Source organism: Chlorocebus sabaeus, chromosome 12, assembly GCF_047675955.1.
Source record: "Chlorocebus sabaeus isolate Y175 chromosome 12, mChlSab1.0.hap1, whole genome shotgun sequence".
In the NCBI taxonomy this organism is placed as follows: domain Eukaryota; kingdom Metazoa; phylum Chordata; class Mammalia; order Primates; family Cercopithecidae; genus Chlorocebus; species Chlorocebus sabaeus.
In genome coordinates this window covers 763542-788735 of record NC_132915.1, presented here as the reverse complement: position 1 = coordinate 788735, position 25194 = coordinate 763542, and the positions used below count along the sequence as shown (strand labels likewise).

Here is a 25194-nt window from a genome sequence, read left to right as displayed (position 1 = left end):
TTTATTCCATCATAGTCACATTCTCCCTAGAGCTCCTAATTACACGGGGACTTCATTTTTGGTTCTGACTGAGAAATAAATTATTTCTTTCTCAGTTCCTTTATATTATTTATTACATGTCTGTGATTTTTCACACAATCCTTCTCTTTGACAACATACCATTTTATTTATTTTCATGTTCTTCTAGATACCAAAATCTTTTTTTTATAGTATTTAGAAGAACCATTAAATTACTTTCCTTTTATGCTTTCTCCCTTATTCCTTGGCTCAGATTTATTTTTTCTGTGTGTGTGTCTCTGTGCATGTGTGCGTGTGCACGTGCGTGTGTGTGTGTGTGAGAGAGAGAGAGGAGTCTCAGAGCTCAAGTAATTGATACTTTCCTGTGTTATTTATTAATAGCTACAACTGCTGTTTGTTGTTAATATTTATCTCATTTAATCTTTTGTTTGTCTTGTAAGACTGGTACATATCATTGTGCTTTTCATTTAGAGACAAATGGAATATTTTGGGCCATACTGTTAATAGTGTTGTGTGGATCAGAACTGAGATTAGAGCCCAGTATGCTAGTGATATGTTTGGATTTCAAATTATAAACTGTACTGGGTTTAGTCTTGCACATAAAAAGAAGCTGAACTGAAGTTTCCAAGATGTTGAGAAATTTACAGTTTATTTAAATTTGAGTCTTGCTCTCAAGTACACTCTTTTCCAGTTATTTGCAGCTAGAAAAGCAAAAGTCTTCAAGTATAATTTAATATGACCAATAGGAACCACACGACTTTTACAGTCATTTTGTTGTGTACTAGTGTTTATAGAACTCGTGACTTGACAGCCGACCAAGCTGTCTTATCCATCTCATATTAACATATGGCGAATGCAGTGTGAACTGGCTTAGCAAAATCTTGAAACGTCTGACTCTAATATTTGTGGGATAATAAAGTAAACAATTTGGGGCTTTCAGACTGTGTGATGCACAGCCTGTTCAGGACATTAATGCTTTTTTCTCACTGTTGACTCTGTTGCTTTTGTGAACAGTTTTGCTGACAGGTGTTTAGGCTTGCCAAGAGAGATTATTTCTAGCTAGTAGAGGACTCTTGGAGAAAGACCTTAGTTTCTACTTAGAAATACAATAACTAATGAGAATAACTGACATTGAATGGGTGTTAAAATGCACCAGGCACAATTCTAAGTGCTTTCTGTGTAATTAATATATTTTATTATTCACAGCAGCCCCACCAGGTTTTCCCCATTTTACAGATACAGAAACGGAGGCATAGACTGGCACAATAACTTCCCAAGGTCACATAGCTAGTATGTTACAGAGGAGGGCTTCAAACTTCGGCAGTCTGCCTCCAAGTCAGCCTTCTTAATCACTCTGTTATGCTGACGTTTATTAGATGAAAAGAAAGAGGCACAGGTGAGTCATAAGTGGCTGTTTGTGTTTTTGGAAAATATTTGACTTTATGCCTACTGGCAGCTTGAAATAATTAAGCTGCTACCATTTATTAAATTTTTATTTTTTGTAAAGTAAGTTATTTGCTTGCATGTAATATTATAATTGGAACATAGTGAGTAAAGTATACCCTTTTATATTTGTACACATTTAGGGTAAGCCTGTATTTTCATAAAGAAAGTGGTCTTTGAGAAAGGAAGTGTTTGAAACAAAACTTTGAAGGGTGGGTTCAGCATCAGGGTTACAGCCAGAGTCATAGTAATTTGGTCAGCGTTCTGTAATAAATAGCAAAGACTGTGCCTTGTTGGTCCTTCGCACCGTCTTGAAAAGCCGAATGTTGCAGAAATGGCAGGCTAAACGTTTTGGAGTAACTCAGGCTGACTCTAGGCAGAATTTGTCTTTGGCATCTTCTCATTTTGCCTGTCACTGGCACCTGTCTCATTCACCTTTTGTCATTGCCAGATATGGTATGGTGCCTAACAACTTTACTCACTATCAGCAAGTCCAGCGGGGTGTGGTGGCTGCACCTATAGTCCCAGCCCCTGGGGAGGCTGAGGCGGGAGGATCCCTTGAGCCCACGAGTTGGAGGCTGTAGTGAGCTATGATCGTGCCACTGCACACCAGTGTGGGTGACAGAGGAAGACCCCTCTGTTTAAAGCAAAACAATAACAAACAAGTTTCTCATAAAATATTAATTAGTGTTTAAGAAAAGGGATATCCTTTCTCAGGGTATTTGTATTTAATAAATCATTCTCACAGTTTGGGCTTTGGGGTTATTTTTGAGAGTTGACATTTATTGCTGTAAACTTTCCTCTTAGAATTGTTTTTGCTCTGTCCCATAGGATTTGGTATGTTATGTTTCCATGTTCATTTGTCTCAGGAAATTTTTAAATTTTTCTTGAAATTTATTCATTAACTCATTGATGGTTTAGGAGCATGTTGTTTAATGTCTACACATTTGTAAAGTTTTCAAAGTTTCCCCTTTTATTGATTTCTAGTTTTACACCATTGTGGTCAGAAAAGATACTTGATAAGATTTTGGTATTCTTAAATTTAAAAGACTTATTTTGTGGCTTAACATACGATTTATCCTGGAAAATGATTGATGTGCAGTTGAGAAGAGTGTGTGTTCTGTACCTGTGGGATGGAATGTTCTGTAAATGTTTGTTAGGTCCATTTGTTCTCCGGTGCAGTTCATATCTGACGTTTCTTTGTTGATTTTCTGTCTAAATGATCTGCCCGTTGCTGAAAATGGGGTGTTAAACTCCTCTACTAGTATTGTGTTACAATCTGTCTGTTTCTTGAGATCTGTTAATATTGGCTTTATGTATTTAGGTGCTCTGACATTGGGTGCATATACATTTACCCAACATCAGAGCACCGAAATACATAACATCCTTTTGCTGAATTGACTGACCCCATTATCATATATTAATATAATGACCTTCATTGTCTCTATTTACAGATTCTGACTTAAAGTCTATTTTATGTGGCGTAAGTCTAGCCACTCCTGTTCTGTTTTGGTTTCCATTTGTGCGAAGTATCTTGTTCCGTTCATTTACTTTCAGTCTGTGTGGATCCTTGTAGACGAGGCAGGTCTTCTGTAGGCAGCATATCATTGGGTCTTGTTTTCTTTTTCTTTTTTTTTTAAATCCATTTAGCTACTCTCTGTCTTTTAATTGGAGAATTTAATCCATTTACATTCAGAGTAATTATTGATAGGTAAGGATTTACTATTGTCATTAATTTTTTTCTAGTTTTGTAGATTCTGTTTTTCTTTCTTTCTTCCTTTGAGGTTAAGTGATTTTCTCTAGTAGTATATTTTGATTCCTTGCTTTTTATTTTTAGTGTATCTGTTACAGGCTTTTGCTTTGTGGTTACCATAGGGCTTATAAAAGTATGCCTTATAGTTATAAAAGGTTATTTTACACTCATAGCAACTTAACTTTGATTGAAAATAAAATACTCTTTAACTCCACTCCCCCATTTTGAGTTTTTGGTGTCACAATTTATATCTTTTTATGTTGCATGTCCCTTAACAAATTATTGTAACTACTATTTTTAGTTGTGTTGTCTCAACCTTCGTTAAAAAAAAAAGTGACTTACATACCACCATTACATTATTACAGTCTTCAGAATTTGACTGTGTACTTGCTTTTACCAGTGAGTTATGTACTTTCAGATGTTTTTGTGTTACTCATTACTGTCCTTTTCTTTCATCTTGAATAACTCCCTTTAGCATTTCTTGTAAGACAGGTCTGGTGCTGATGAATTCCATCAGCTCTTTGTTTGTCCAGAAGTCTTTATTCTTTTCTTCATTTCTGAAGTACAGCTTTGGTAGGTATAGTATTCCTGGTTGATAGTTTTAATTTTTTTTTTCTTTAGGACTTTGAAGATACTATCCCAGTCTCTCCTAGCCTACCGTGTTTCTGCTTAGAGGTCTCTTGTTAGGCGTCTTAGTACTCCCTTATACATTATTTGCTGCTTTTCTCTTGCTGCTTTCAGGATCCTCTCTTTGTGTTTGATCTTTGACATTTTGATTCTAATATGTTGTGGGGTAGTGTTATTTGGATTAAATCTGATTGGATACCCTCGATCTTCCTGTATCTGGATAGCTATAGCTTTCTCCAGGTTTGAAATACTTTCTGTTGTTATTTCTTTAATAAGCTTTCTACTGCTTTCTCTTTTTCAAAGTTCCCCCTTGAACACCAGTGACCCACATGTTTGCTCTTTAGATGTTACCCATAAATCCTGTAACTTCATTCCTTTTTCCTTTTTCACCTTTAATGATGAATTTTCAATTAACCTGTCTTTGAGTTCACTGATATTCCCCTAATTGAACGATTCTGCTGTTGATGCTTTCTATTGGATTTTCTATTTTGTTCATTGTAGTTTTTAGCTCCCGGATTTCTGTCTGATTTTTAAAAATTATTTCAATCTCTCTGTTAAATTTCTCTGATGAATTTCTGAATTGTTTTTCTCTACTTCATTGAAGTTAGCCAAATTTCCTTAAAACAGGTATTCTGAATTTCTGTCAGGCAGCTTTTCTGTAATCATCTCTTTAGGATCAGTTACTGGCAGCTTATCTTTGTCCCAAAGCATGTTTTTCCTCCTTTGACCCCACTGGTTATGTAGTAGTGCCTTGTTTAGTTTCCACATTTGTGAATTTCCTTTGAAACTTCCTGCATTTATTTTTAATTTCTTTCTTTGTGATCAGAGCACATGTGTTATATTACTAATGTTCTTTTAAATACATGAAGATTCATTTTATGGCCTAGCCTGTGATCTGTTTAGGAGAATATTCCATGTGGCTTGAGAAAAATGTATATTCTGTTGGGTGGAGAGTTCTACAGATGTATGTTAGATCTAGTTGGTTTATAGTGTTATTCAAGTGTTCTGTTTTCTTGTTGATCTTCTTTCTAGTTGTTTTATCTATCACTGAAAATGACAGTTTGAAGTCTCCAGCTATTAATATTCAATTATCTGTTTCTCCCTTTGTTTCTGTCAATTTTTGCTTCATGAATTTTGGTCCTTAGTTGTGTATGTTTATAATGGTTATATCTTCCTGATGGATTGACCCTTTTATCATTAACAAAATGTCCCTCTCCATCTCTAATAACGTTTTGTTTTAAAATTTATTTTTTTCTGATATCAGTATAGCCACAATAAGTTTCTTGTTTGTATGTTTGCATGACATATCTTTTCTATCCTTTTACTTCTAATCTGTTTGTATTTTTTACTCTAAAGTGTGTCTTCTGTAGACAGCATATAGTTAGATCATGTTTTCTTGAAGTCTGACAGTCTTTGTCTTTTGATGGGATTTCTTTTTTTTTGTTGGAGACAGACTCTTGATCTGTCACTCAGGTTGGAGTGCAATGGCGCAATCTCCACTCACTGCAACCTCCACCCCCCAGGTTTAAGCGATTCTCCTGCCTCAGCCACCCGAGTAGCTGGGATTACAGGCGCTCGCCACCACAGCCAGCTAATTTTTGTATTTTTAGTAAAGACAGCATTGCACTATGTTAGCCAGGCTGGTCTTGAACTCTTGACCTCAGGTAATCCACCTACCTTGGCCTCCCAGAGTGCTGGGATTACAGGTGTGAGCCACCGAGCCCAGCCTGGTGGGATTGTTTATTCCACTCACATCCATGATATTATTGACATGGTTGGCTTTATGTCTAAACTTTTACTTTATGTTTTCTGTGTATCTCTTGTCCTTTTTGTTTGTAACTCTGTTTTTCCTTTTATTACTCTCTTTTGTTTTAAGTAAATATTGTCTGTTTTTTTGTTTTTGTTTGTTGTTTTTTGTTTTGAGACAGGGTCTCACTTTCTTGCCCAGGCTGGAGTGCAGTGGCTTGGACATGGCTCACTGCCATCCTTGACCTCCTGGGCTCAAGTGATTCTCCTTCCTTTGCTGCCCATGAAGCTGGGATCACAGGCATGAGCCACCACACCTGGCTAATTTTTCGATTTTTGATTTTTTTTTTTTTCTTGAGACAGAGTCTTGGTCTGTCACCCAGGCTGGAATGCAGTGGTGTGATCTTGGCTCACTACAACCTCTGTCTCCCAGGCTCAAGCTATTCTCATGCTTCAACCTTCTGAGTGGCTGGGACTATAAGCATGCACCACCATGCCCATCTAATTTTTGTGTTTTTAGTAGAGATGGGGGAGTTTCACCATGTTGGCCAGACTAGTCTCTAAGTCGTGGCCTCAAGTGATCTGCCTGCCTCCATCTCCCAGAATGCTGGGATTGCAGGTATAAGCCAGCATGCCCAGCCAAGTTCTTGATTTTTTGTAGAGACTTTTTGTTGCTCAGGCTGGTCTCAAACTCTTGGGCTCGAGTGATCCTTTTGTCTTGGCCTCTCAAAGTGCTGGGATTACAGGTAGTGACTCATGCCTGTAAGTGAATATTTTATAATGTAGCATTTCAATTTCTTTAATGATGTTTTCACTCTTCTTTTTGAGTATTTTTTTAGTGATTGCTCTAGAGTTTGCCATAGAATAAGCTTCTGACTTATACTAGCTTAGTTACCATGATATATAGAAATGTTACTCCTATACATATGATTTTCGACTTCTGTCCTGCACATATTATTCTCTACTTATGATGGAGTTATATCATCATAAGTTGAAAATATTGTAAGTCAAAAATGCACTTAATACACCTAATGTACTGAACATCATTGCTTAGCAACACAGTACACTGTGGAGTGTTGCTTGTTTACCCTTGTGATTGCTGGGCTGACTGGGGCTGTGGCTTGCTGTCACTGCCCAGCATTGTGAGAAAAGCATACTTGAGAAGAATGTATGTTCTGTTGTTGGGTGGAGAGTTCTGTAAATGTCTGTTAGGTCACTTGGTTATAGTGTTGACAAGTATTCTATTTTCTTGATCTTTTTTCTAGTTGTTTTATCAGTAGTTATGGTATCACATATCAATAGCCTGGGAAAAGAGCAAAATTCAAAATTTGAAGTATGGCTTCTACTGACTGTGTATCACTTTCACATCACTGTAAAGTCAAAAAATTGTAAGTCCAACCATCATAAGTTATGGATCGTCTGCATAGCTTTATTCCCTTCTCTTCCTTTTTTGTGGCATTATTGTTATACATATTACCTCTCTTACTGTTATGAATTCAACAATGTTTTATGTATCACTTTAACATGTATAGTTATTTCCTTAGCCCAATACTTGTCCGTTTAACTCATTTGCACTGTGTTTTGCAAATATATTTACATATCTTATAGCTTTCTATATGTTATAGGCGTAGCAGTACAGTGTGTACATATTTTATGCAATTCATTTTTATGTGAGTTATGAGAATAAGAGAAAAAAATGTGCATTTATAATTACATAATTATCTTACCAGTGTTCTTCTATTGTGTGGATTCAAATTACCTTCTGGTATTAATTTACTGTTTTTTGCAAAGTGAGTTTTCTAGCAACAAATTCAGTTTTTGTTTATCTGGGAAAGTCTTTATTTCACCTTCATTTTTGAAAGGTAGTTTTGGGGCATATGGGATTCTTGGCTGACTACTTTTTCTTTTGAGCACTTTGAATATGTTTTCCCATGTTTTTCTGGGATTTTTGTTTCTGCTGAGAAGTCATCTGTTAATCTTATTGGGGTTCCCTTGTAAGTAATGGGCTATTTTTCTGTTTCTGCTTTTAAGACTTTCTCCTTGTCCTTGACTTTCAGCATTTTTACTACAGTGTTTTTGTTTGTGAATCTTACTGCATTTATCTTATTTGGAGTTTGTTGATGTTCCTGGTATCTTTCTGCAAATTTGGAAAGTTTATGTGTTTCTTTTTAAAAATTATTTTATTTTTAATTGGCATGTAATAATTGTGCATATTTATAGGGTGCAATGTGATGTTTCAGTACATGTGTACATTATGTACTGATCAAATTGGGATGATTAGCATATCCATCATTTGAAATACTGTTTCTTTGTGGTGAGAACTTTCAAAATCCTCACTTCTAGTTATTTTGAAATATGCATACATTATGTTTAACCCTTTTCCAATTTAGGAACAAAGGTGCATCTCACCACCCAGCGCTCGCTTAATTTTACATAAACATGCTCTTTGAGGCTGAAGCAAATCTGACTGATTTTCAATGTGAAAACACAATATAAAAACTGAGTTATTTCTAAACAGAACTAACGTTAGAATCGTCTGAATCATCAGAATCGTCTATTTCAGAAAAATTGAATTGAAATGGATCTTTGGCCAATAACTGTAGAAGAACAATGTTACCATCATGCATAGGAACGCTGCGTTTTCTAGGATTTGATATTTTCAGCGATTGAGAATTACTGTATTTTGTGAATGGAAATACCAATACTAAAAACAGAATGTTATAAATAAAATGGTGTTTTTTATTTCCAAATTCAATGCACTAGAGCTTGCAAAAATAGTAGTAAAAGCGAACAAAGCTATCTCATAGTAGACACTGCAGCCGCATGCACTGTGGGCAAGTGTTCTCTGGGCAAATGGGAAGAAGGTTAACTATAGTCACCCTACTGTACAATAGAATACAGTAACTTTTTCCTCCTGTCTAACTGTAACTTTGTACCGGTTGATGAACCGATAATTATGCTTTTTAAGTCCGTGGAAAATGTTTCAGATCTTTAACCACAGTTAGTAGGCAAAAGGACTCATACACTTTCTTTGGTTTTTGTTGGTATTGTTGTTGTTGTTGTTGTTGAGATCCGACTCAAATCAATGTGGTAAAACCTGAGGATTGCCAGACCAAATATAGTTCTTGGGGTATGACAGGGAATGAGTAGTATCACTTTATGAAGGCTTCGGCTGCTATACATAGAAATAATCGTGGCGGGCGCCTGTAGTCCCAGCTACTCGGGAGGCTGAGGCAGGAGAATGGCGTAAACCCGGGAGGCGGAGCTTGCAGTGAGCTGAGATCCGGCCACTGCAGTCCAGCCCGGGATACAGAATAAGACTCCGTCTCAAAAAAAAAAAAAAAAAAAAGAAATAATCAGGCTATTACTAGAGATTGCCCTGCCCCTAAATAAGTGGTCTTGAAGATGTGGTGGGCAAGGGACAGAGAGAGACCAAGCACCCTGTGACCAGAAAAGGATTATCTGTTATTTAGAGGAAGGGGTTAGAGAAAAGTTGACTCATTGAATTAACGCAGGAAACCAGAGGTACTGTTAGGATATCCTGCAGTCTAAGTCAGGATGAAAACATATTTAATAAGAGGCGGTCTCCCATCTGAAATTGTTAGTTGACATTGAAAATTCGTGTCATCCTGGTGGTTGAGTTGGGGGAGACCCCAGAAGAGGTTTTGTATTTGGTTTCCTGGTGGTTGGAGAGTTCAGACACTGGACTGGGAAGCAGATGATACCTCATAGTACAGGGGATAGGAACTTTGCTCACTGTCTGGAGAAACCAAGCATCTGGCTGTCTGATTTTAGTGAAACTAATTCAGGGAACTGATTAATGTCATCAGACAGGGTGTGAGTGCTGTGGCTCCTGCCAGGTGTAACTGAGACCCACTCTTGCCTTCTCTCTGCTCCTCCTATTTATGGTCCTTATGCCGAGAGTGTATAAAGTAGGTTTGCATTCTGTTGTTGTTTTTTTTTTTCTTTTTAGAGACTGAGGTCTTGCGAAGTTGCCCAGGCTAGATTTGAACTCCTGGGCTCAAGCCATCCTCCCGCCTTAGCTTCCTGAGCGGCGGGGATTACAGGCATGCACCACCTAGCTGGGTTTGGGTTTTGTTTGGCTACACTTCCTCCTGTTCCTGCCACCATGGCTTGTAGTTGTTGTTGATTTTAATAGACTGTTTTTTAGAGCAGTTTTAGGCTCACAGCAAAATGGAGCGGCAAGTACAGAGATTTCCTGTCTACCTCACGCCCTCACATGCACAACATCCCCCACCACAGTGGTGCATTTGCTCAAATTGATGAACATGCATTGATACATCATCATCACCTAAAGTCCGTAGTTAACATTAGAGTTTACTCTTGGTGTTGTACATTCTATGGATTTGGACAGATATACAGGTATCCACGATTATACTATCATACAGAATAGTTTTATCGTCCTAAAAATCCTCTGTGTTCTGCCTATTCACTCTTCCCTCTCCCCTCTTCCCTGCCCCAGCGGCATTTCTGTTTTTATTTTATTTTATTTTACTTTTTTGAGATAGGGTCTTGCTCTGTTATCCAGGCAGGAATGCGGTGGCACAATCATAGCTCACTGCGACATCTACCTTCTAGGCTCAGGTGATCCTCCTGCCACAGCCTCCTGAGTGTCTGAGAGTACAGGTACACACAGCCATGCCTCGCTAATTTATTTTTCGTTTGTTTATTTATTTATTTATTTATTTATTTTGTAGAGACAGGGTCTTGGTATATTGCCTAGGCTGGTCTCAAACTCCTGGGTTTAAGCAGTCCTCCTGCCTCAGCCTTTGCAATCCCAAAGTGCTGGGATTACAAGCATGAGCCACCACACCTGGCCTGTTTTTATGTTTAAAAATTACTTGAGGAACTAGTTCTAATTCCAGTCCTTTGCTGGACTTGTATCATGTATAGTTCAGAGAATTCCTACTTAGGTAGGGACTGCATATATCCTCGCCTTATCTCTTTCCTCCTTTCCCTTCACCAAATAATGGCAAGTCAGTGCCCATACTATGTATCAGTCCATTTCATTTTTTGAGATTTCCTTGATGGTCTGCTAATTGGAGACACTTCTGGACAAATGATAAATTTCTGACAGTACAAGCCAAAAGTAGTAAGATTTTGCTATAGACACTGGAGCTAGAAGGAAATTTAAAAATGGTTCCTTGCTTTTACACTGTTGGTGGGAGTGTAAATTAGTTCAACCATTGTGGAAGACAGTGTAGAGATTCCTCAAGGATCTGGAACCAGAAATACCATTTGACCCAGCAATCTCATTACTGGGTATATACCCAAAGGATTATAAATCGTTCTGCTATAAAGACACATGCACACGTATGTTTATTGCAGCACTATTCACAATAGCAAAGACTTGGAACCAACCCAAATGCCCATCAGTGATAGACTGGATAAAGCAAATGTGGCACATATACACCATGGAATACTATGCAGCCATAAAAAAGGGTGAGTTCATGTCCTTTGCAGGGACATGGATAAAGCTGGAAACCATCATTCTCAGCAAACTAATACAGGAACAGAAAACCAAACACTACATGTTCTCACTCATAAATGGGGGTTGAACAATGAGAACACATGGACACAGGGAGGGGAACATCACACACTGGGGTCTGTCAGCAGGTGGGATACCATTAGAAGAAACACCTAATGTAGATGACGGGTTGATTGGTGCAGCAAACTATGGCATGTGTATACCTATGTAACAGATCTGCACGTTCTGCACATGTATCGCAGAACTTAAAGTATAATAAAAAATAAAAAGTTAAAATGGTTCCTACTCTCTGTTTGCAAATTATGACCACTTTGTCCAAAGATCACAAATTCTACAGTGATACAGTCTTTCTGGGTAGCCTTAACTGAAACAGCCATATCACTCTTGAGTTCCTCTATGCATATGCCAATCATTTCCTCTTTGCTACACCCTGTTTTGAAGTGTCTGCCCAGACAGTAGTACTCATCAACCACCAATCTTTGTGGGATGAGCACCTGAACCCATAGGAAACAATCTAAAGGCTCTATTGGCTGGATTGAGCCAATCACATCCTCTTCCCTGAGAATGGGGACCTTGAGCTACTGAGCTGATTAGATAATGGTTAGTTCTTGGGCTGAAATTTCATATAGAATTGTAGCATGTTCTGAACTACAGCATAAAAGATGTGCAAGCTGGGGGAACTAAAAAAGCTTCAGACAGCAGAGGCAGCGGAGGCAGCAGAGGCAGCTAGTCTACAGAGAAGCCCTTGAACCGAGCAGACGTGTGAACACCCTGAGATGTAGTGGCAGGAGCTTCTAGTTCCACTTCCTATTTGGACCAGCTGAACCTTTTCTTTCCTTGGGTGGTGGTCATGAGATCTTTGGTCATAGCCTTTTCATAACACCTCTTCCCCCATTTGACTTGTGCTAGTTGAGTTGGGTTTCTGTTCTAGAGCTGAAATACAGTGCCAAGCACAATCTAGTGCAAGAGAGTCTTATGTAATTCAAGTCTCAAAGACTCTTTGAGTTGTGAGACACAAAAAGATAGAAAACCAAGGTCTGATAATCAGTGCAAAATAACTCCATGTTGGGGTACCCTTCAGTCAGTCAGTGTCTTCCTCACCGGCCGGCATTTAGTGACTCATTCGCCACCCTTCCCTTGTCTCGGCTAAAGAAGGCCTGCATCATTTCATCTTTTCTCAAAAAAGAAAAACATTCTGCTGTTTCTGCTGCTTTATTGATCACATTTGTCCTTAATTCCTTCATATAACCTCGGGTAGAATATTAGTCTAGGTGCCAGGGGATGCGGGTTCTGTTCTTGTTGGGGTTTTAACCGGATGGATGGTCTCTGTAAGGTTCTTCATCTCTCTGTACCTCTACCCCCACACCTTTGCTGGGCAGTGAAGGGTTATGCTGATCACCGATTTCTAGCTGATAACTCCTGCAAAGCAAGCTGTGAATAAAGAGGGTAAAGAAACCAAGCTACTTCCCAGGCATTTGCTATAGATGAAATAAATATGCCTATCCCTCACTTAATGATGTTAATTCTAAGAATCCTGCCAGTAAGTGAAAAGCTAGAAAATGAAAAATGACTTCTGTTAATTTTGTTTTTGTTTTTGTTTTTTGAGACAGTCTTACTCTGTTACCCAGGCTGGAGGTCAGTGGCGTGATCTCCCAGCTCACTGCAACCTCCACGTCTTGGGTTCAAGCAGTTCTCGCTGCAGCCTCCCGAGTAGCTGGGATTACAGGCATGCGACACCACGCCCAACTCATTTTTTCTATTTTTAGTAGTGACAGGGTTTCACTGTGTTGGCCAGGCTGGTCTCGAGTTCCTGGCCTCAAGAGGCAGCAGAGGCCACGAGACTACAGAGAAGCCCTTGAACCGAGCAGACCCGTTTGGCCTCCCAGAGTGCTGGGATTCTAGGTGTGAGCCACTGCAGCTGGCTAACTTCTGTTAACTTCAGTGGTAAAAGTTATGATGTGTTCCATCCCAACCTAAGATGTCCAAATACTTTCTACAAATAGAAAAATACATCATTGAGCAATGAAAACTTTTTATTAGTAAATAATCCAAAATTAAATAAATGTAGTTGGTACATAAAATGGGTTAAAATGTTGCTTTGTTGCCTCAATAAAAAGGAGGAGGTGGGGCCGGGTGCGGTGGCTCATGCCTGTAATCCCAGCACTTTGGGAGGCCAAGGCGGGCGGATCACGAGGTCAGGAGATCGAGACCATCCTGGCTAACACAGTGAAACCCTGTCTCTACTAAAAATACAAAAAATTTTAGCCAGGTGTGGTGGCGGGGGCCTGTAGTCCCAGCTACTTGGGAAACTGAGGCAGGAGAATGGCATGAACCCAGAGGTTGAGCTTGCAGCAAACCAGGATCGTGCCACTGCACTGCACTGCAGCCTGGGGGACAGAGCGAGACCCCATCTCAAAAAAAAAAAGGGGGGGGGATTGATGGAAGAGGGAAGGAGCCATTCTTTGGAAGGTGGTTGATGAGTCTGGTGATGAAATTTTAAGGTGTGCATTCAGCAGTCAAAGTGCTTAATAATACTTTTCCTTGGGGATTTTGACAGTAGAAGAAACTCCTAATGTGGAAACCTTTAGTATGTCGGTAGAAGGGGATCTTTAGGTCAAAAAAAAAAAAAAAAGCAAGATGTAAATTTGCTTCCCTTTTTGTAATTTGCAATTCATACACCTCCTTGCAGGATGCTATATTAGTTTCCAGAAGCTGCTGTAGCAAACTACTACAAGAGAACAGAATTATATCTTGTTGCAATTCTGGAGGCCAGAAGTGTGAAACCTGACAGGGCCACATTCCTTCTAGGGACACTTGCTTCCTCTCACTTCTGGCGGCCAGCATGGCATTCCTGGGCTTGTGGTTGCATCCCTCCAATCTTTGCTTCTGTCTTCACGTTGCTGCCTCCTCTGTGTCTGTCTCCAACTCCTGCTGCCTCTCTCATAAGGATGCATGTGGCCTACCCTAGCCTGATATTCCAGGACACGCTCCTTCTCTCAGGATCCTGAACGTGACCGCTTTGTAGTAGTAGTTGTTGTACACGGTAATAGTCATTCCTCTGCCATGTAAAGTAATATCCACAGGTCCCATGTGCTGGTGTGGGAATGAGGTGGTGACATTTGGGCTGCTAATTCTTTGTTGTGGGGGACTGTCCTGTGCATGGTAAGTGTTCAGTGGTGTTCCTGGCCTCCGCCCACTGGGTGCCAGTGACATCCTCCTCCCAGCTGTGACAACCGAAAATGTCTTCAAACATTGTCAAGGGTCCCCTCTGGTTGATGAGCCCTGCTTTAACCTAATCAGAGCCCATTCTTATCCCACTCAAACATGCTGACTGGCAAGTTTCCAGTCTCATTAAGAAGGGGAAGGGTGGAGAACGGATGCTGGAGAGGTAACTGCTCCTCTCCACTACACCTAATGTTCTAGTGAGATCCACAATTGGTCCAAATCGAGCAGGATTATGAAATTTTTGCTAGACCCCTGTTAGTGTATTCTAACATTGTGGCATTTTATGTTAGTCAACTAAATCTCAATATTATGTTTTTAAAAAATCCTGTGGGCCTCTGAATCCCCAGGTTGGGTTTTTTCTCCTTTACCTATGTTAAATACCTAGGTTGCCCTTCATCTTAGAATTTGTCCGTGTATCACTTCATTCTTTTTCAGCAGGTCCCTTTCTGGAGGTTTTCGTGCTCAGTTGGATTTATCCTCTGCCAGCTGCTCCTTGCCTTGCTGTGCGGCATTGGCAGAGTACGAACTGCACACTTAGCTCAGCAGTTTATGCACTAGGGAATCATGATTGGAATTTTTCTGAAGTATCTTTTTTTTTTTCTGTGAAATAATTGAAACAGTATAGACACATTTGCTGTTTTGAAGTTTTTATAATTTCCAAAGTAATCAGTGTGCACTCTCAAAGTTCTCCGGTGGCTGATCTCTGGAGTGCTTGCCGAGTGTCCAGGTGTGCGCTTTGTCCAGGCTCCCCCGTGTTGGCCTGCAGTGCGCTTGCTGCGACGGGTCCCTGACCGGTACTGGATGACAGGACTAGTACTGGTGCAGACACTGGCAGAAACAAAAGCTGAAGCTTTTTAATCATGACTAAGGCATGGGAGAGGGTGACAGATAATGGTTCCCAGAGTGTCCCTCTCAGACCAATAAGACATAGCAAAGCTACATGATAACCAGGCTGGAATGCATGTGAATTGTTCAAGTGAGTCTGTGTCACCTGAACTGTACTTGGCAGTACCTAGGGGCTTCGTGTAAGGCATGAAGGGCTCCAGAAAGACCCCGCTCTTTGCCTTCAGTTATATTCTATATATTTAGTACACAGCACAGCAGAAGCAATCAGCTGTCCCCAGTGTTACTTATCCTGTAAATTGTCTTTCCTTACACCTACGTATTTTCTTCTGTATTCTGTTTTATTAACAGATCATCTGATCCCCAGCTGTGCTGGTTTGGAACCTGTGTGCTCATCTTAAGCTCCGCAAGGAGAAAGGGACTGCTGTAATCATCTTTCAGTGAGTTTGTAAAAACAGTTCCCCCGTCTCAGCACTGTGCTTCATAGGGTTTAAAATTTGACCGAATGATTGACTTGACATACATCCCTCCCAGACTCTTTAGGACTGCTACTCCCCTAGAGGTTTTCTCTGCCCTTTGGAAAACAGGTAGGGGAAGAGGGATCTAGAAATAGCAGTATTCATTAAGATAGCCAAAACTTGATAGGAAGAGAGAGATTCATTTTACTGTGGTAATTAAAGTGAAAATGGGAGGATAAGAAGGCATATTGCAGCTTTTTCAGGAGTCTTGGCAAGGGTTCTGGTTTTAAAGGAGAAAGAGACACAGCCAACTAGATTGAAATGATGTGGAGTTCATCCCTCCACAGTCATATTTTTCAATAAGTGGACTAAGTTGTCCCTTGGAATTCTGTAGGTGGTGCTCTTGTGCCATAGCATAGCATCGGCTTTGGAGAGGTTCTGAGAGCACAGCGGCTGGTTCCAGGGCCGGTGTCCTGTCGGTCCCCTTGCACAGCTGCCAGGCACATCACCTGGAGGGCATCGCATGGCTGGTCTGGTGAGAGGCTTTCTGTCTTTGGAAATGAGGGGGTGAATTAGGGTCTTTACCTTCTCTAGCCTGTCTGAGCTCTGCTTTCCAGGGGAACCTAAGTGAGAGGTTTTCTAACCTTTTAAAGAAAAAAAATGTGACTTTATCCAAACAATTTTGATGTGTATTGTTACCAGTTTTCCAAGATTTTTTAATTGTTATTCATCTGTGATTCCTCAAATCAAAGTTCCTTTCCACATAACGCAGGGTATCGTTCTTATTTATGTTTTCCTTTATGTTAATGTTTGTTTCCTGTTTAAGCTTCAGAGAAGATGCAGTAGAATGAAATAAATATGTAGTAGAGAAATTTGGAAGTGATGAAGGAATCCAGGTGAAAGCCATCGCGTTCACGCAGCAGTTAGTAGTAACTTAGTGACAACAGACCCTTGTGGCAGGAGCCCATTGCTTTACTCCTTGGTCGGAAGTTGGTTGTGATACCATGATGGTGAATAAGGAATCCAGTCAGCTCCACATTTGGTGATGCTGGAGAAGTGTGGTGGGCAAAGAAGATAAATTTAAATCCAGAGTGGTTATCTGTTGCAAGGAGGACAACTCTGTTGCCAGAAGCATTTCAGGGTCTGCTTTTTCAGCAAGTTTCTGCAGGGGTTGTATAAGACGAAAGTCGCTTCACCTATATCCACCAACTGGTAGGGGAGAGGCAAAATGCTAGTGGGACTCACAGCCTGGATGTGCGGATCTGACCCATTCAGTCACCTGTGGGATCAAAAGGCCACCGGCCAGGCCTGAGCGAGGCCGGGCTGTGGGGCCGGCAGCTGGGCTCCCGAGCTCTAGTGCTGCAGATCCAGGGATGTGCAGTGTTTCCTCAAGACAGAGTGCTTCCTCTCCAGTCCACTGTCTTAGTATATTCTGCGCTGAGTTTTTAGGTTTTAATGACTGTAGTCCTCATTTACATACTTTGCAGTTGATTCTTTTTTAGCCATCTTTTAATTCTGCCTTTTCAATTTACACTTTCTTATTTTTTAATTAGCTTTTTTTAAAAGCACCCCAAATATACTTTTAAGGTGATTTTAAAATCACCTTAGATATATTTTGTTGGGATTATTTTAGTATCTTAAGTATACTTTGTTAGGATTTTTTAGCATCTAAATATACCTATTTGTTGGACTGATTAACTTCATCTGAAGTGAATTTGTGATCTAATGTCTGATATTGTTAGTTGCATTTATTTCTTCATGTACTTTAGAACTTTGGTTAAATGACATGTTTTGAACGAAGTTTTAAAAACTTTTCACTCCTTCAGTCATTTTTCACCTCTTTCTCCCTCTCCGCGCACTCTCCCCTGTGTAGCCTCATTCCACTTGTCTCTGTCTGGCTTCCCTGGAGCCTGGGTGCAGAGCCAGCGTTCACAGGGGGGCTTAGTTACCTGGGCATTCACGGGCTGCTTCACGGAACGCCTGGTCCTGCCTGGCAGGTGTCCTCCGTCCTCCCGAGACCGCCACTCCGTGGGAGGCGAGGACGCTGCGAGCCTTCCTTCAGGGATGGAGGGGCCTCCAGTCAGCACCTTCATCCCACCTTCCAGCAGAGGTACTAGTTTCTCACTCTGTCCTTTGTGCCTCTGTTTAGCCCCCAGCCCTTCTGAGACCCAAACCTACAGTTTCATGGCCTGTTTTTGGATCCTAGCATAGGAGGGGCTGGCTGCTCAAGGTTTTGTCCTCAGGGCCTTGCCTCTTTGTGTTTCTGTCCTGTATCGATTTCATAGGAATGTTTGTTTATTTTGTGTGTGTGCTTGCCTGCATCCTTTTCCTTTTTCCTTCTTTTTTCTTTTTATGTTTCCCCTCTCATTGCTGTATGTTTGGAGTAAAGAGAATCCATCAAAGAGTGAATTTACCGTGCCATCTTAACTGGAAGTCACGTGGGCAAAGAGTTTAAAGGAAAGAAGATACTTGGTTTTACGTAGTACCGAAAGCTAACCACAAGAACGCTTCCTATGTGAGCTCAGTGACCCATAGCATACGGTTATTTAAACTCCATCTGAGGCTTGCAGGCCCCAAAAGATGAGTGGGATTAGGCAGGTGGGATTTATTAGGATGCTGTGGTTCTCTACAAAGTTTTCACCTTCTATTTTTCATTTTGATGGTAATTAAAAAAAAATTCATGTTTCCACACACCTAAATGCCTGCAATTCTAACTAAGTAATGTCTTAAAATGTCAGTGCCTGGCGTTGTGTTTGTGTTGGTGCCGAGGAGCGCTACTTTGAATATAGGGAGTGGTTATAAAAGAGCAGAGGTGAACATGTAGACAAGGTGATTGACTGAGTCGGAGAAGCGCAGCGGTTCTGAAGAGGAAGGTGATGGGTGAAGTGCGGTGTCTCCCAGCATGTGTTCGTACTGGCCAGTCACCAGAACCTGCCGGTCACCAGAACCTGCCAATCAACAGAACCTGCCGGTCACCAGAACCTGCCTGTCACCAGAACCTGCCAGTCACCAGAACCTGCCAGTCAACAGAACCTGCCAGTCATCAGAACCTGCCGGTCACCAGAACCTGCCAATCAACAGAACCTGCCAGTCATCAGAACCTGCCAGTCATCAGAACCTGCCAATCAACAGAACCTGCCGGTCAACAGAACCTGCCGGTCAACAGAACCTGCCAATCAACAGAACCTGCCAGTCATCAGAACCTGCCGGTCACCAGAACCTGCCAATCAACAGAACCTGTCAGTCACCAGAACCTGCCAGTCAACAGAACCTGCCAGTCACCAGAACCTGCCGGTCACCAGAACCTGCCTGTCACCAGAACCTGCCAATCAACAGAACCTGCCGGTCACCAGAACCTGCCTGTCAGTACCAAGCCCACGTGGTTAGTCCAAAGTGAGTTTCAATGACTGCACCATTGATCATGCTGAGTTAATTTTGTCAATTTACATTTTACTCATTTTGTAGATTTGTTGGTATTTAATTTGTACATTTTTTGTTTTGTGATTGTTTAAGAGTTATAAGCATAAAGGCTTTACTGTTTTACGTTTGTTAATATTTAACAAGAAAAATGACTTTAGATAATACTGGGAGCTCTCAACAGTTTTTACGTTTGAGAACCATGGGTCAAATGGCAACTTAACTCTTGCTGTTCGTTGCAGCAAGCACCCTGCATTTGATTTTGATGTCTTTAGCTCACTCCTGCTCATGCTTCCTGACTTGCTTAGCAGCGTCGTTTCTCTGTGGGGCCTCTGACACCTCTGTGCCGGGCTGGTGCCCCTTCCTCATGCTCCCTGCAGCCCCCTGTGTTTGCCTCTCTCCTGGCCCTTCCTATAGGGTGTGAAGGGTTATCTTTATGGGCCGCAGTTTCCTCATTAGCCATAAGTTGCTTGAGAGCGGGGAACACTGTCATCTTTTAATTTGCAGTGGTTTTCAGAGCTCTTGTCATAGACTCCTGATAAATGTATGGGTTCCTTGTTTTTTTTAGGTAGTAATAAATTACCTGTGGAATCAAGGGGAGAGAGAGGCAGAAATAACTTAGAGCCAAGTCACAAGGCAAGACTTCCTAATATTTTAATAACTCATGTGTTCCTCAGCTCACTTTCTAACTGGTCTAACCAAAACCCAACAGTCTGACTCTCAGGTAAGTGAAGTGAGAACAAGAAATGCAAGGAAAGGAGGTGATCGTTGTAACAGAATGCATGGGGGAAGGCTGGTGGTTTTTCAGTCCGAGTGATGGCTCTTTGGTGCTCTGATGGAGAACGAGGAGTTCTGTCTTAGCAGCCCCGAAGGCAAGCGCTGTGGTGAAGGGATGCTTTTACTTTGAAGCCGAGTCCAGAGAATAGCTCCTCTCCCCACATTGCTGGGGACTTGGGTGGGAGAATTGAGCTTAGTAAATCCCCAGAGTTATCTGCTAGATTCAATTTCCTTAATTCTTTGCAAAGTCATCTGAAGAGTATATGTACATACTCTGCACCTGGATTGAAGTTGCCTCCTCCAATTCCTTAGACCCAGATTTTGTTTACAATTGAGGCTTGTTTGAAATTGTCTGCAAATTTCAGGTCTGTGTTTTTGATTAGACTATCTCAGAGGTGGAATGCCACTGACTCAACAGAGAAATAGCCAGCTCCTCCTAGTGGAAGTTTTCTTAAAACCTCATTGGTTTTAGGAGCAAAAATACCATGTGTTTCTCTCATAAGCACTTGATGAGAACAAGAGTATTTTATTGTGACATTCAGGAAAAAAAAAAGCCACAAACATCGGGGTAAATTGACCAGTCTTACCCTGGGAAGTGAAGCAAAGAAGCATTACATTTCAGTAGATTAAAAATAGTTATCAGGCTTTCATCAAGGAGGAGGAAGAATCTTGTCAACTTAAGTGGAATTGAACATAAATTTCTTAAGTTTATATTTGATTATATTTTAGGGGGTTTTAAATATTTTCTGACAAGGTCATGGTGCCCCTAGTTGATGACATTGATTGGAAGCTAAGTATTTGATTTGTCTTTTTTTCTTTTTCCGTAAATAGTGTGTTTTGTAGCTTTCTCTCCGTACATCTCCTGTTTGGTGCTTATTTCATGAGAGAAAGGACCTCATGCTGAGTGGAAATGGGAAAAAAGTGCTGTTTCTCAGGGCGCCCCCACTTTGAGAAGGTTACGTGGTCCATATTTGGCATGAGTAGACCTAGCTCTCCAGGCTTAGAGATGTTTTAGACCAAAGGGAAGCATTCTTAGACTCTTGTCCCCCCGACAGGTATCACATACAGCTACTTTTGTCTGGCTTAAAATGAGCTTTATTTTAAATGTTAACAATCTTGGAGCTACAAGGGTTTCTGTCAACATAAAATCAATCTGAATTTTATCTGTTCTATTTTATTTTTCTTCTGCAACAGCCTTGGTGGTTTTTTTTATGGATTTATTTTCCATACGTCTGTTCAGTATGTATTTATCATGCTCCTACAATGTGCCAGGTACTGTGTGGGTTCGTGGGTTCGAAATACACTCAGCAGGCTAGGTCCTGAGATGTGTCAGCTAGGACGCGTGGAACGCGTGTCCGCTAGGGCGCGTGGAACGCATGAGGGCGCGTGGAACGCATGTCAGCTAGGGCACGTGGAACGCGTGTCCGCTAGGGTGCGTGGAACGCATGAGGGCGCGTGGAACGCATGTCAGCTAGGGCGCGTGGAACGCGTGTCCGCTAGGGTGCGTGGAACGCATGAGGGCGCGTGGAACGCATGTCAGCTAGGGCGCGTGGAACGCGTGTCCGCTAGGGCGCGTGGAACGCATGAGGGCGCGTGGAACGCGTGTCCGCTAGGGCGCGTGGAACGCATGAGGGCGCGTGGAACGCATGAGGGCGCGTGGAACGCATGTCAGCTAGGGCGCGTGGAACGCGTGTCCGCTAGGGTGCGTGGAACGCATGAGGGCGCGTGGAACGCATGTCAGCTAGGGCGCGTGGAACGCGTGTCCGCTAGGGCGTGTGGAACGCATGAGGGCGCGTGGAACGCGTGTCCGCTAGGGCGCGTGGAACGCATGAGGGCGCGTGGAACGCGTGTCCGCTAGGGCGCGTGGAACGCATGAGGGCGCGTGGAACGCGTGTCCGCTAGGGCGCGTGGAACGCATGAGGGCGGGTGGAACGCGTGTCCGCTAGGGCGCGTGGAACGCATGAGGGCGCGTGGAACGCGTGTCCGCTAGGGCGCGTGGAACGCATGAGGGCGGGTGGAACGCGTGTCCGCTAGGGCGCGTGGAACGCATGAGGGCGCGTGGAACGCGTGTCAGCTAGGGCGCGTGGAACGCATGTCCGCTAGGGCGCGTGGAACGCATGTCAGCTAGGGTGCGTGGAACGCGTGTCCGCTAGGGCGCGTGGAACGCATGAGGGCGCGTGGAACGCATGTCAGCTAGGGCGCGTGGAACGCATGTCAGCTAGGATGCGTGGAATTGCAGGTCACAGGAAAGCCAAAGAATGGTGGATTCAGCAACAAGAGCAGTTCCACAGTTGACTCCTTCTTTGCCTAAACTACACTGTGAGGACACGGGGCTGTGATTCCTCCTTGCTGTTTGCAGTACGTTGCCCAGTCCTCTCAGGCTTCCTTATCCCTGGGTCTCAAGGTGACTTTTACCATTCTGAGTGTCACCCAAAGACTACTGTGTCAGATACGGAAAAAAGTGAACTCATTTAAAACTGAGGAAAACTGAGAAACCTTTCACTGAAGTTCAGTTATCGTGCCCTGTAGTTCCATAACATACCCGTTTCTGCAGTTTGATAGGAGCAAAAGTAAATACCATGACCAGTCTGCACTAGCCATTCCCAAGATGTGGCTGAGGCAGATCCCCGAGACCCTTTCAGGAGGTTCGCAGGGTAAAACTGTTTTTCAATAATGCGAAGCTGCTATCTGCCTTTTCCACTCGCATTCTCTCACTAGTGTGCGGTGACCTTGTCGAGAGGTTACATGATGGATGATGATGACCTTGCTCTGACAGCTAATGGAATGTGTGTTTGTATATTTTGTCTTTTAAATTTTTCTCAGTTTCAGTTTCTGGTGGTAAATATTGATATATATATCCTTAATTCTTCACAAAGTCATCTGAAGAGTATATATACGTGCTCTGTCAGGTATGTGTATGTATATATATTTATATGTGTGTAAATATATATATTCTATATATTTAAGTATATATTCTATATATTTATATATTTAAATGTGTATATTCTATATAGCTGTATATTTAAATGTATATGTTCTATATAGTCAGATATTTAAATGTATATATTTTATATTTTATATATTTAAATATATATTTTATATTTTTATATATTTAAACATATATAAATATATTTTATATATTTAAAAAATATAGATATATTTTAAATATATGTTTATATATTTATATATCTATATTTTAAAAATATATATTTATATATGTATTTTACATATAAAACTCTTTGGGGTCTTCAGTAATGCTGAAGGGTGTAAATGGTCCCTGAGAACAAAACATTTGAAATTACCTGGTCTGTGAGAATCAAGATTCACCCCTAGCACTGGGGGATATCCCAGTCTCCCTAAGACATATGGCCCTGAGATTCCTGGACAAAACTCTTAACAAAGAGGAAGTGGAGGGCTTAGGGCTTCTGGATGGAAGACTAGGAGGGTGTGCAGCACTGTTGTGAGGGGCCCTGAGGGGAGGGCAGGGCAGAGGTGCAGCGTGTTCTCCAGGCCCCACCTCTGCTGGGCCAGACATGACTGGAGCCACTCTAGGTTTGTCGTTTGTGTGTTGTTGGTTTTTTAATTGTGGTAAATATAAATAAGATTGTAACCGTCTTAACCACTTTTACGTGTAATTCAGTGGCATTGATTACATTAACATTGTTTAACCGTTGCAGCCCTCCACCTCCAGAGCTTTCCCGTTCTCCCAAACAGAAACTCTACCCATTAAGCAGTAACATTCCCTTACCATCTCCCCTCATGAATTAATCTGACTCTGTGAATTTGACTGTTGTAGGTACCTCATCTGTGTGGATTCATAGACTATCTGTCCTTCCGCATCTGTCTGATTTCACTTAGCATAGTGTTTTCAAGATTTATTCCTGTGTGTATCAGAATTACATTCCTCTTTAAGGCTGAATGATGTTCCAGTGTGTGCATATACCACACTTCATGTATCCTTTTCTCCACTGATGGATATTTGAGTTGTCCTTACTTTTGGCTATTGCACTGCTATGAAGCTGGGTGTACAAATATCTCTTTGAAACCCTGCTTTTAATTCTTTTGGGTATATACCTAGAAGTGGGATGGCCGGATCAATGGTAATTCTATGTCTAGTTTTTTTAGGAACCACTATACTGTTTTTCGTAGCCGCTGCACCATTTTACATTCCCACCAGCAGTGCTCGAGAGGTCTAGTTTCTCTGTGTCCTCGTCAGCGCTTGTTGTTTTCCTGGTAGTAGCCATTCTACATGAAGGGAGATGGTTTTCTGTGTGTTTTTAATAAATTAGGATGCATGGCCCCAGCCTGTCACCCAGTATCTCCTCCCTCTTTGTTATCTTTTTTCAGACACTGCTCAAGTGTTTTGATGCTTTGACTTCCTTCTGCTCTCATGAATTGTGCTTGGTGAGCTCCATATTCTTGTGAGGTACGTTTTCCATGAAGTTTTTGAATATATCCTTCTCCTAAAGGATAGAAATTCACCAAAATGAGCAACCTTTAGTCCTGAGGTAATACTCTGTTGCCTGCTGTACTTTGAATCTGAGCCATGTTATCTTGGTGACTCAGACCATGAGACCTTGTGGATAGTGGTGTATCTTCGTACCATGGCGATTTGAGTTCGTAAAATAGTACTTAGCAAGCAAACTCTTGAGCAGTTTGTATGTGTGAGAAGAAGGGCAGTGGCAGCGGTCCTGAACTGATGCCGTTGTGAACCAGTTCCTTTTCAGTATCTCGGATGTTTGCATGGCCCCATGGCTGGCTTCCCTTGGTACTTTATCCCACCCCTCACCTCTTCCTGCTTCTGAAGCATCCGCTCCCACCTGGCAGGAAACAGGGACAGGATCAAGCATGTATGGATCCTTCACTGGACACTGCCTTCTGTTCCAGCGTCTGCATCTCTCTGCTCGTACGACATTGCTTTAGTCCCTTCTGCATAGGAATTTCTGAAGGTCTTTATTTAATGTCTTTATTTTCTCCTGGAAATACTTGGGGATCTAACAACTTCTGTGGTTTTTAGTCTGCGTACGTGGAGAAGGTGAAATCGTGGTTCGTTTTGATTCCTTAGGGACTGGGTAAATGCACTAAAAGATACATTCCTCAAGAAATGGAAAATGTGGATTTTTTTCTAATTTTTCATGCCAGTTGCTTTTGCTACATTAGTAAATGCTGTGCGTGTATGCACAGAATACTTGTTAACATCTTGAGTTTTTGGAAAATATGTTATACAACATTTACCTTTTTTATTTCTTATGCTAAACAGTATTTCTCTAAGAGCTAGTAATGAAATGAATTTAGGTACAGACACTAGGCAGAATCATAAGAAAGTCAAGGATTTACATCTGGAGCAAGATAAAGGATTTTGGTATTGAGCAAAAAAT

The 25194-nt window shown here is 41.5% G+C and overlaps 1 protein-coding gene across 13 annotated transcripts in view; it reads left to right on the top strand.

Moving 5' to 3' along the window:
• Nucleotides 1–25194, top strand: part of FANCC (FA complementation group C) — a 325195-nt gene that overhangs the window by 137386 nt on the left and 162615 nt on the right. For 4 of the 13 annotated variants that reach the window (XM_073021388.1, XM_073021389.1, XM_073021377.1 and 1 more), the window contains exons 2-3: nucleotides 15516–15604; nucleotides 16017–19015. The exons of 4 other annotated variants lie outside the window; for them this stretch is intronic. The gene's annotated coding sequence lies outside the window, so the exon portion shown is untranslated. Of the gene's footprint in view, nucleotides 1–15515; nucleotides 15605–16016; nucleotides 19016–24163; nucleotides 24243–25194 lie in introns of all 13 variants that reach the window. 5 more of the 13 variants (XM_037998720.2, XM_073021382.1, XM_073021378.1 and 2 more) reach the window with 4 other exon arrangements.